Source organism: Chiloscyllium punctatum, chromosome 48 (assembly GCF_047496795.1).
Source record: "Chiloscyllium punctatum isolate Juve2018m chromosome 48, sChiPun1.3, whole genome shotgun sequence".
In the NCBI taxonomy this organism is placed as follows: domain Eukaryota; kingdom Metazoa; phylum Chordata; class Chondrichthyes; order Orectolobiformes; family Hemiscylliidae; genus Chiloscyllium; species Chiloscyllium punctatum.
The window spans coordinates 59,636,039-59,646,768 of NC_092786.1; positions in this window are offsets into that span (position 1 = coordinate 59,636,039).

The window sequence follows — 10,730 nt, forward strand, 5'->3', positions numbered from 1 at the left end:
AAACTCCGTTTTACCATATAATTGGACACTCAGGGTCCAAGCCCCAGGTTATAGTATTATTGAAGAGTAGAGATGCACAAACTACAAAATCCATTATTACTGTACTACCCAAGAGACTATCTAAGGTAGATGTAGAACTAATACATCATTTTTCTGTGTACTTCCCCTCCTAATTCCAAGTTTTCGCACTCCACTTGTTTTATTTCATTAATTTGTACTGAGAGATCTGCAGGTTTAATGTGAACTAGCTTCTTGCTATTATATTTACTTCTCCCTTTAAATGTTCCTCTCAAACAATTTATCCCTGTAATACACTTTCAATACATTCCCTTTTCCTCAAACTTTCAATACAATCTTAGATTCCCAATATTTTTATAATTGTTTCAATTCTATATAAAAACTTTAATTTTTCTCTCCATTAGTTGTTTTGGAGCAGTATAATTAATTGAAGGAATTAATGAAAAAAATGATACACTAATGACCACTTTTTGTGTATTTTATTTCATAACTAATTTGCAACCTATTTTTCATTGATAATTTCAGAGAAATACATTTTAAAAATATCTCACTATATTAATTTTTAATAGGTCATTATGGTTTCTTGCTGTGGCACATCCGTACTGGCGGTCGATGAGTTGAGCATTGTACCCCGTTCTTATGAAGGCATCCTTGAGTACTTTCAAGTGCCCATCATGTTCTTCCTCATCTGAACAGGTCCTGTATATGCTTAGGGCTTGTCCGTAGAGGATGGCTGTTTTACAGCAAGAAACTGTAATGACCTCCTCAAGAGACAGATACGAGCTGCAACCGACAGGGTGCCCTTCTTTGTCCAATACTTCCAAGGAGCCGAAAAGCTATGCCGTGTTCTTTGCAGCATGCGACACATTATCAATGAGGATTAGCACCCTGCCAAGACCTTCCCCACGCCTCCACTTCTCACCTTTAAACAACCACCAAACCTCAAATAGATAATTGTTTGCAGCAAACTACCCGGCTTTCAGGACAACACTCCACAACCCTGTCACGGTAGATGCTGCAAGAAGTGTCAGAGTGTTGACATGGATATCACCATTACACACGGGGACACCTCCCACCATGTATGTGGTAGGTACTCATGTGACGTGGCCATTGTTGTCTATCTCATACGCTGCAGGCAAGGATGCCCTGAGGCATGGTACATTGGTGAGACTGAGCAGAGGCCTTGGCAATGGATGAATGGGCACCGCACAACAATCAACAGACAGGAGTGTTCCTTCCCAGTTGGAGAGTACTTCAGGCATTCAGGACATTTGACCCTGGACCTTCAGGTGACCATCCTCCAAGGCAGACTCTGGGACAGGCAACAATGCAAAGCAGCCAAGCAGAGACTGATAGTCAAGTTTGGTACCCATGGGGATGGCCTCAACCAGGACCTTGGATTCATGTCACATTACAGATGATCCTGCTGCACTCTATATACACACACACATACACTCATGCAGACCCTCTCTCATATGCTCACACACCCTCTCACAGACCTATACCCCTTTATACTCTCACTGTCACATATACATACAAACATATTTCAGAAATAAAGCCCTGTCATTCTCAGAGTCATTATAAAAAATAACCAAAGTACGCAAAGTCATGGAGTAATAGAGATGTACAGCACAGAAACGGGTTCTTCAGTCCAACTTGTCCACCCCGACCAGATATCCTAAATTAATCTAGTCCCATTTGCTCGCATTTGGCCGATAACATACCCATCCAGATGCCTTTTAAATGTTGTCACTGTACCAGCCTCCACCACTCCCTTTGGCAGCTCAATCCATACATGCACCATCCTTTGCGTGAAAACGTTGTCTCTTCAGTCCCTTTTAAATCTTTCCCCTCTCACCCTAAATTTATGCCCTCTAGTTCTGGACTCCCCCACTCCAGGGAAAAAGATATTGTCTATTTACCCTATCCATGTCCCTCGTGATTTTATAAACTTCTATAAAGTCACCCCTCAGCATCCAATGCTTAGGGAAAACAGCCCCAGCCTACTCAGCGTCTCCCTATAGCTCAAACCCCACAACACTGGCAACATCCTTGTAAATCTTTTCTGAATTTCACAACATCCTTCCTATAGGTGGTAGATCAGAATTGCACACAATATTCCAAAAGTGGCCTAACCAATGTCCTGTACAGCCACAACATGACCTCGCAACTCCTATACTTAATGCTTTGACCAATAAAGTAAAGCATACCAAATGCCACCTTCACTACCCTCTCCACCTGCGATTCTACTTTCAAGGAACTATGACCCTGCACTCCAAGGTCTCTCCATTCAAAAACACTCCCCAGGACCTTACCATTAAGTCCTGCCTTCATTTGCTTTTCCAAAATGCAGTACCTCACATTTAACTAAATTAAACTCCATCTGCCATTCCTCAGCCCATTGGCCCATCTGATCAAAGTCCTATGTAATCTCAGGTAACCTTCTTCGCTGTCCACTACACCTCCAATTTTGGTGTCATCTGCAAACTTACTAACCATACCTCCTATGTTCACATTCAAATAATTTTTCTAAATTACAAAAAGCAGTGGGTCTTACTTTACCTGTGGACCCAGGCTAACAGAATAAACAGACCAGCTTTATAAGAACATAATTATTATAAACAAATAAATTCTAACCACTGATAAACAACCATAAAATGCTGATATATAATACCACTAGTTGAATCTCTTCTAACCACCTGCTCCTCCCACATACACACACAGATGGACAAAAAAAAACACCCTGGTCATAGAGATGTACAACATGGAAACAGACCCTTTGGTTCAACCTTTCATAGTGAGAAAAGAAAGCAGATGTAGTAGATCAATAGCCCCAGTCCACGGGTTTCGCTGAGATGGTCTTTTTGCTTGTGTGGATTTTCTTTTCTTCAGCCTCTTTCCTGCAGGCTTTTCTAATTTGTCAATTCAGGCACGTCAACTGTCTCAGAGTTACTGAATAAAGATTGCAACAACTGGTGAAGGAAAATAAACTGGTTATCTTCAGGCTTTAGGTATCTTACTGGAGAGGAAGACACATTATCTGCTCCTCGCTGCAGTCCACAGGCTTCTGCTAATATCATACATGCTCACAGATGTTCAGCTACCCAGGAGTCAATCATTCATGCTGATGGCCTTTGACATCCCCAACTGGTCACAACTTCACAAATGAATCAACAACCCATTGCTGTCGAATTGTCAATTAGTGCACACCCCTTGACTGCCAGCCTGTATGCAAACAGCCTCTCCCACTGCTTGAGTAAAGCAGTAGGATAAATCCTATTTACAGTGAGTTTCTGTAACTTGGTTTACAAAACTACAGCAATTCCTTCCATAATCCTTTGCTTTAAAAGTTTTTTTAAATTTTAAGTCCACATTCAAAATTATAGAAAAATGAAAAGACATAGTCATTACAATGCCTTAAATGGGAGGCAACTTATTTTTAACAGTCAGGGCACGCAGGGACAAGGTAGGACTAATAAATTAAACTGCATTTATTCAATGCAAGGGGCCTAACGAGGAAAGCAGATGAACTCTGGGCATGGTTAAGAACATGGGACTGGGAGATCATAGCAATTACAGAAACCTGGCTCAGGGATGGGCAGAACTGGCAGCTTCATGTTTCAGGATACATATGCTACAGGAAGGATAGAAAGGGAGGCAGGAGAGGAGGGGGAATGGCGTTTTTGATAAGGGATATTCCTGGAACTGTATCCAGGGAAGTTATTTGGGTGGAACTGAGAAGAAAGGGATGATCACCTTATTGGGATTGTATTACTGACCTCCTAATAGTCAGAGGAAAATTGAGAAACAAACTTGTAAGGAGATCTCAGCTATCTGTAAGAATAATAGGGTGGTTATGGTAGAGGATTTTAACATTCCAAACATAGATTGGAACTGCCATAGTGTTTTAGGTTTAGATGGAGAAGAATTTGTTAAGTGTGTACAAGAAAATTTTCTGATTCAGTATGTGGATGTACCTACTGGAGAAGATGCAAAACTTGATCTTTTTTGGGAAATAAGGCAGGGCAGGTGACTGAGGTGTCAGTGGGGGAGCACTTTGGGGCCAGTGACCATAATTCCATTAGATTTAAAATAGTGATGGAAAAGGATAGACCAGATCTAAAAGTTGAAGTTCTAAATTGGAGAAAGGCCAATTTTGACAGTATGAGGCAAGAACTTTCAAAAGTTGATTGGGGGCAGATGTTCGCAGGTAAAGGGACAGCTGGAAAATGGAAAGCCTTCAGGAATGAGATAACAAGAATCTAGAGAAAGTATATCCCTGTTAGGGTGAAAGGAAAGACTGGTAGGTATAGAGAATGCTGGATGACTAAAGAAATTGAGGGTTTGGTTAAGAAAAAGAAGGAAGCATATGTAAGGCATAGACAGGATAGATTGAGTGAATCCTCAGAAGAGTATAAAGGCAGTAGGAGTATACTTAAGGGGGAAATCAGGAGGGCAAAACAGGGACATGAGATAGCTTTGGCAAATAGAATTAAGGAGAATCCAAAGGTTTTTTACAAATACATTAAAGACAAAAGAGTACCAAGGCGGTCTTTGTGTGGAGCTGCAGAAAATGGGGGAGATACTAAATGAGTATTTTGCATCAGTATTTACTGTGGAAAAGGATATGGAAGATATAGAATATATGGAAATAGATGGTGACATCTTGCAAAATGTCCATATTACAGAGGAAGAAGTGCTGGATTTCTTGAAATGCACTTGATGGATAAATTCCCAGGACCTGATCAGGTGTACTCTGTGGGAAGCTAGAGAAGTGATTGCTGGGTCTCTTGCTGAGATATTTGTATCATTGATAGTCACAGGTGAGGTGCTGGAAGACTGGAGGTTGGCTAACATGGTGTACTGTTTAAGAAGGGTGGTAAGGACAAGCCAGGGAACTATAGACCAGTGAGCCTGATGTCGGTGGTGGGCAAATTGTTGGAGGGAATCTTGAGGGACAGGATGTACATGTACTTGGAAAGGCAAGGACTGATTAGGGATAGTCAACATGGCTTTGTGCATGGGAAATCATGTCTCACAAACTTGATTGAGTTTTTTTGAAGAAGTAACAAAGAAGATTGATGAGGGCAGAGCCGTAGATGTGATCCATATGGACTTCGACTAGGTTCCCCATGGGAAATTGGTTAGCCAGGTTAGATCTCACAGAATACAGGGAGAACTAGCCATTTAGGTACAGAACTGGCTCAAAGGTAGAAGACAGAGAGTGGTGGTAGAGGGTTGTTTTTCAGACTGGAGGCCTGTGACCATTGGAGTGCCACAAGGATCGGTGCTGGGTCCTCTACTTTTTGTCATTTACATAAATGATTTGGATGCAAGCATAAGAGGTACAGTTAGTAAGTTTGCAGATGACACCAAAATTGAAGGCGAAGTGGACAGCGAAGAAGATTACCTCAGATTACAACAGGATCTTGACCAGATGGGCCAATGGGCTGAGAAGTGGCAGATGGCGTTAATTTAGCTAAATGCCAGGTGCTGCATTTTGGGAAAGCAAATCTTAGCAGGACTTATCCACTTAATGGTAAGGTCCTAGGGAGTGTTGCTGAACAAAGAGACATTGGAGTGCAGATTCACAGCTCCTTGAAAGTGGAGTCGCAGATAGATAGGATAGTGAAGGAGGCGTTTGATATGCTTTCTTTTGTTGGTCAGGGTATTGAGTACAGGAGTTGGGAGGTCATGTTGCGGCTGTACAAGACATTGGTTAGGCCACTGTTGGAATATTGCGTGCAATTCTGGACTCCTTTCTATCGGAAAGATGTTGTGAAACTTGAAAGGGTTCAGAAAAGATTTACAAGGATGTTGCCAGGGTCGGAGGATTTGAGCTACAGGGAGAGGCTGAACAGGCTGGGGCTGTTTTCCCTGGAGGGTCGGAGGCTGAGGGGTGACCTTATAGACATTTACAAAATCATGAGGGGCATGGATAGGGTAAATAGGCAAAGTCTTTTCCCTGGGGTCGGGGAGTCCAGAACTAGAGGACATAGATTTAGGGTGACAGGGGAAAGATATAAAACAGACCCAAGGGGCAACTTTTCACACAGAGGGTGGTATGTGTATGGAATGAGCTGCCAGAGGAAGTGGTGGAGGCTGGTCCAATTGCAAAATTTAAGAGGCATTTGGATGGGTATATGAATAGGAAGGGTTTGGAGGGATATGGGCCGGGTGCTGGCAGGTGGGACTAGATTGGGTTGGGATATCCGGTCGGCATGGACAGGTTGGACCGAAGGGTCTGTTTCCATGCTGTACATATCTATGACTAATTGTTGTTTCATAGATCTGGGCTCTCCCTTAAGGGAAACACCCTCTCAACAAAGAGACTGTCAAGTTCCCTCAGGATCTTATATAGTTACATAGTTCAATAACGTCATCTCTGATTTGTCCAATCTTTCCTCATAAGATAACCCCTTCATTACAAGCACCAGTCAAATGCACTTTCTCTGAATAATGTCTAATCAATTAATATTCTTTCTTAAGTATAGAAACCTAAACTGTGGTCTCCAGTAATCCAGATGTGGTCTCATAATGCCATGTACAACCGTAAGAAAGCATCCTTATACTTATGCTCCATTCCCCTTTCAGTAGACAATCTTTCATCCAAAGTGAGAACCTAGAACATTACAGCACAGTACAGGCTCCTCGGCCCTCGATGTTGTGCTGACCTGTCATACCAACCTGAAGCCCATCTAACCTACACTATTCCAAGTATGTCAATATGCTTGTCCAATGACGACTTAAATGTACTTAAAGTTGGCGAATCTACTACCGTTGCAGGCAAAGCATTCCATACCCTTACTACTCTCTGAGTAAAGAAACTACCTCTGACATCTGTCTTATATCTATCACCCCTCAATTTAAAGCTATCCCCCCCTCGTGCTCGCCGTCACCATACTTGGAAAAAGGCTCTCCCTGTCCACCCTATCCAACCCTCTGATTATCTTGTATGACTCTATTAAGTCACCTCTCAACCTTCTTCTCTCCAATGAAAACAGCCTCAAGTCCCTCAGCCTTTCCTCATAAGACCTTCCCTCCATACCAGACAACATCCTAGTAAATCTCCTCTGCACTCTTTCCAAAGCTTCCACATCCTTCTTATAATGCAGTGACCAGAACTGCACACAATACTCCAAGTGCAGCTGCACCAGAGTTTTGTACAGCTGTAGCATAACCTCATGGTTCTGGAACTCGATCCCTCTATTAATAAAAGCTAAAACACTGTATGCCTTCTTAACAACCCTGTCAACTTGGGTGGCAACTTTCAAGGATCTGTGTACATGGACACCGAGATCTCGCTGTTCATCTACGCTACCAAGAATCTTACCATTAGCCCAGTACTTTGCATTCTGGTTACTCTGACCAAAGTAAATCACCTCACACTTGTCCACATTAAACTCCATTTGCCACCTCTCAGCCCAGCTCTGCAGCTTATCTATGTCTCTCTGTAACCTACAACATCCTTCGTCACTATCCACAACTCCACCGACCTTAGTGTCATCTGCAAATTTACTAACTCACCCTTCTACGCCCTCAGCCAGGTCGTTTATAAAAATGACGAACAGCAGTGGACCCAACACTGACTCTTGCGGTACACCACTGGTAACTGGACTCCAGGATGAACATTTCCCATCAACCACCACCCTCTGTCTTCTTTCAGCAAGCCAATTACTGATCCAAACTGCTATATCTCCCATAATTCCATTCCTCCGCATTTTGTACAATAGCCTACTGTGGGAAATCTTATCGAACGCATCATCTCATCTACCTGTTTGTTCACCTCTCAAAGAATTCAATAAGATTTGTGAGGCACGACCGACCCTTCACAAAACCATGCTGACTATCCATAATCAAATTATTCTTTTCTAGATGATTATAAATCCTATCTCTTATAACCTTTTCCAACAACTGAAGGTTCACTGGTCTATAATTACCAGGATTGTCTCTACTCCCCTTCTTGAACAGGGAAACCATATTTGCTATCCTCCAGTCTTCTGGCACTATTCCTATAGACAATGACGATTTAAAGATCAATGCCAAAGGCTCGGCAATCTCCTCCCTGGCTTCCCAGAGGATCCTAGAATAAATCCCATCCGGCCCAGGGGACTTATCTATTTTCACACTCTGCAGGATTTCTAATACCTCCTCCTTGTGAATCTCAATCCCACCTGGTCTTGTAGCTTGTATCTCAGTAATATCCTCGATAACATTGTCGTTTTCTAGAGTGAATAATGTTGAAAAATATTCATTTAGTGCTTCCCCTATCTCCTCTGACTCCACACACAACTTCCCACTACTATCCTTGATTGGCCCTAATCTTACTCGTTATTCTTTTATTCCTTAAATACCTATAGAAAGCCTTAGGGTTCACCCTGATCCTATCCACCAACAACTTCTCATGTCTCCTCCTGCCTCTTCTGAGCTCTCTCTTTAAGTCTCCACCACCACCCTCTGTCTTCTACCTTTGAGCCAGTTCTGTATGCAAATGGCTAGTTCTCCCTGTATTCCATGAGATCTAACCTTGCTAATCAGTCTCCCATGGGGGACCTTGTCGAACGCCTTACTGAAGTCCATATAGATCACAGCTACCGCTCTGCCCTCATCAATCCTCTTTGTTACTTCCTCAAAAAACTCAATTGTTTGTGAGCCATGATTTCCCACACACAAAGCCGTGTTGACTATCCCTAATCAGTCCTTGCCTTTCCAAATACATGCACATCCTGTCCCTCAGGATTCCCTCCATCAACTTGCCCACCACCTAGGTCAGGCTCATTGTTCTATAGTTCCCTGGCTTGTCCTTACCACCCTTCTTAAACTGTGGCACCACGTTTGCCAACCTCCAGTCTTCCAACACCTCACCTGTGACTATCGTACCATATGCTTCTTAACAACTCTATCAACCTGGATGGTAACTTTCAGGGATTTATGCTCTTGGACACCGAGATCTCCCGGTTCATCTACACTGCCAAGAATTTTATCAAAATGCATGACCGTACACTTTCCCACATTGTATTTCATTTGCCACTTCTTTGCCCACTCTCTTAACATTCCCGACTCCTCAATATTACTTATCCCTCCAACTTTGTATCATCTGCAAACCTAACCAGAATGTCCGAATGTCCTCAGTTCCTTCATCTATATCATTAATGTGTAAAGTGAAAAGTTGTGGTCCCAACTCTCGTGGAATATCACAAGTCATCGACTTCCATCCTGAGAAGGACCCTTTTATCCCCACTCTCTGCCTTCTGCCAGACATCCAATCTTCTATCCATGCTAGTATCTTGCCTCTAACACATGGGCCCTTATCTTACTCAGCAGCTTCCTGTGCGGCGCCCCATCAAAAGCCTTCTGGAAGTCCTCAGAGATAACATCCATTGGTTCTCCTTTGTTTAACCTGCTCGTTACCTTCTCAAAAAATTCTAACAGATTTGTCAGACATTACCTCATCTTTATGAAACCATGCTGACTTTGCCCTATTTTACCATTGAATTCTAAGTATTCAGAAATCTCATCTTTCACAATGGACTCCAAAATCTTACCAATGACTAGGGTCAGTCTAATTGGCCGATAATTTCCCGCCTTTTGCCTTGCCCCCTTCTTAAATGGGGGGGGGGGGGTTACATTAGTGACTTTCTAGTCCTCTGGGACCTTTCATGACTCCAGTGGTACCTGAAAGATTACTACTAAAGCCTCCACTATCTCTTCAGCTATCTCCTACAGAACTCTAGGACGTCACCCATCTGGTCCAGGCGATTTATCCACTTTCAGCTTTTTTTGGCACCTTCTCCTTAGTGATGGCCACTGTAATCATCTTGGCCAGCCCCGGCTCTCTTGAATTTTTGGAATATTGCTGGTGTCTTCCACCATGAAGACTGATGCAAAGTATGCAGATCCTCAGCTATTTCTTTGTTCACGATTACTACTTCTCTCGCATCAATTTTCAGTGGCCTAATGTCCCTTTTGCCCTTTATATATATCTAAAGAAACTCCTGCAGTCTTTCCTAATATTACCAGCAATCGTACCCTAATATTTAATCTCCTCCTTCTTTATTTAATTGTAATCACTCCCCTCCCACCACCTTCCCCAATCCCTCACCACCTCTCCCCTCCGACCACCATCCCCAATCCATCAGCTCCTCCCCTCCCACCACCACCCCTAATCCCTGAGACCATCCCCAATCCCTCAGCCCCTTCCCAGTCTACCATCCCCAATCCCTCAGCCCCTCCCCACTCTACCATCCCCAATCCCTCAGCCCCTCCCCACTCTACCATCCCCAATCCCTCAGCCCCTCCCCTCACTACATCCCCAATCCCTCAGCCCCTCCCCTCACTACCATCCCCCAATCCCTCAGCCCCTCCCAACACTACCATCCCCAATCCCTCAGCCCCTCCCCATCCCTCAGCCCCTCCCCACTCTACCATCCCCCAATCCCTCAGCCCATCCCGTCCCTACCATCCCCAATCCCTCAGCCCCTCCCCTCACTACCATCCCCCAATCCCTCAGCCCCTCCCCTCACTACCATCCCCCAATCCCTCAGCCCCTCCCCACACTACCATCCCCCAATCCCTGAGCCCATCCCCACTCTACCATCCTCCAATCCCTCGGCCCCTCCAGTCACTACCATCCCCAATCCCTCAGCCCCTCCACTCACTCCATCCCCAATCCCTCTGCCCCTCCCCTCACTACCATCGGCCAATCCCTCTGC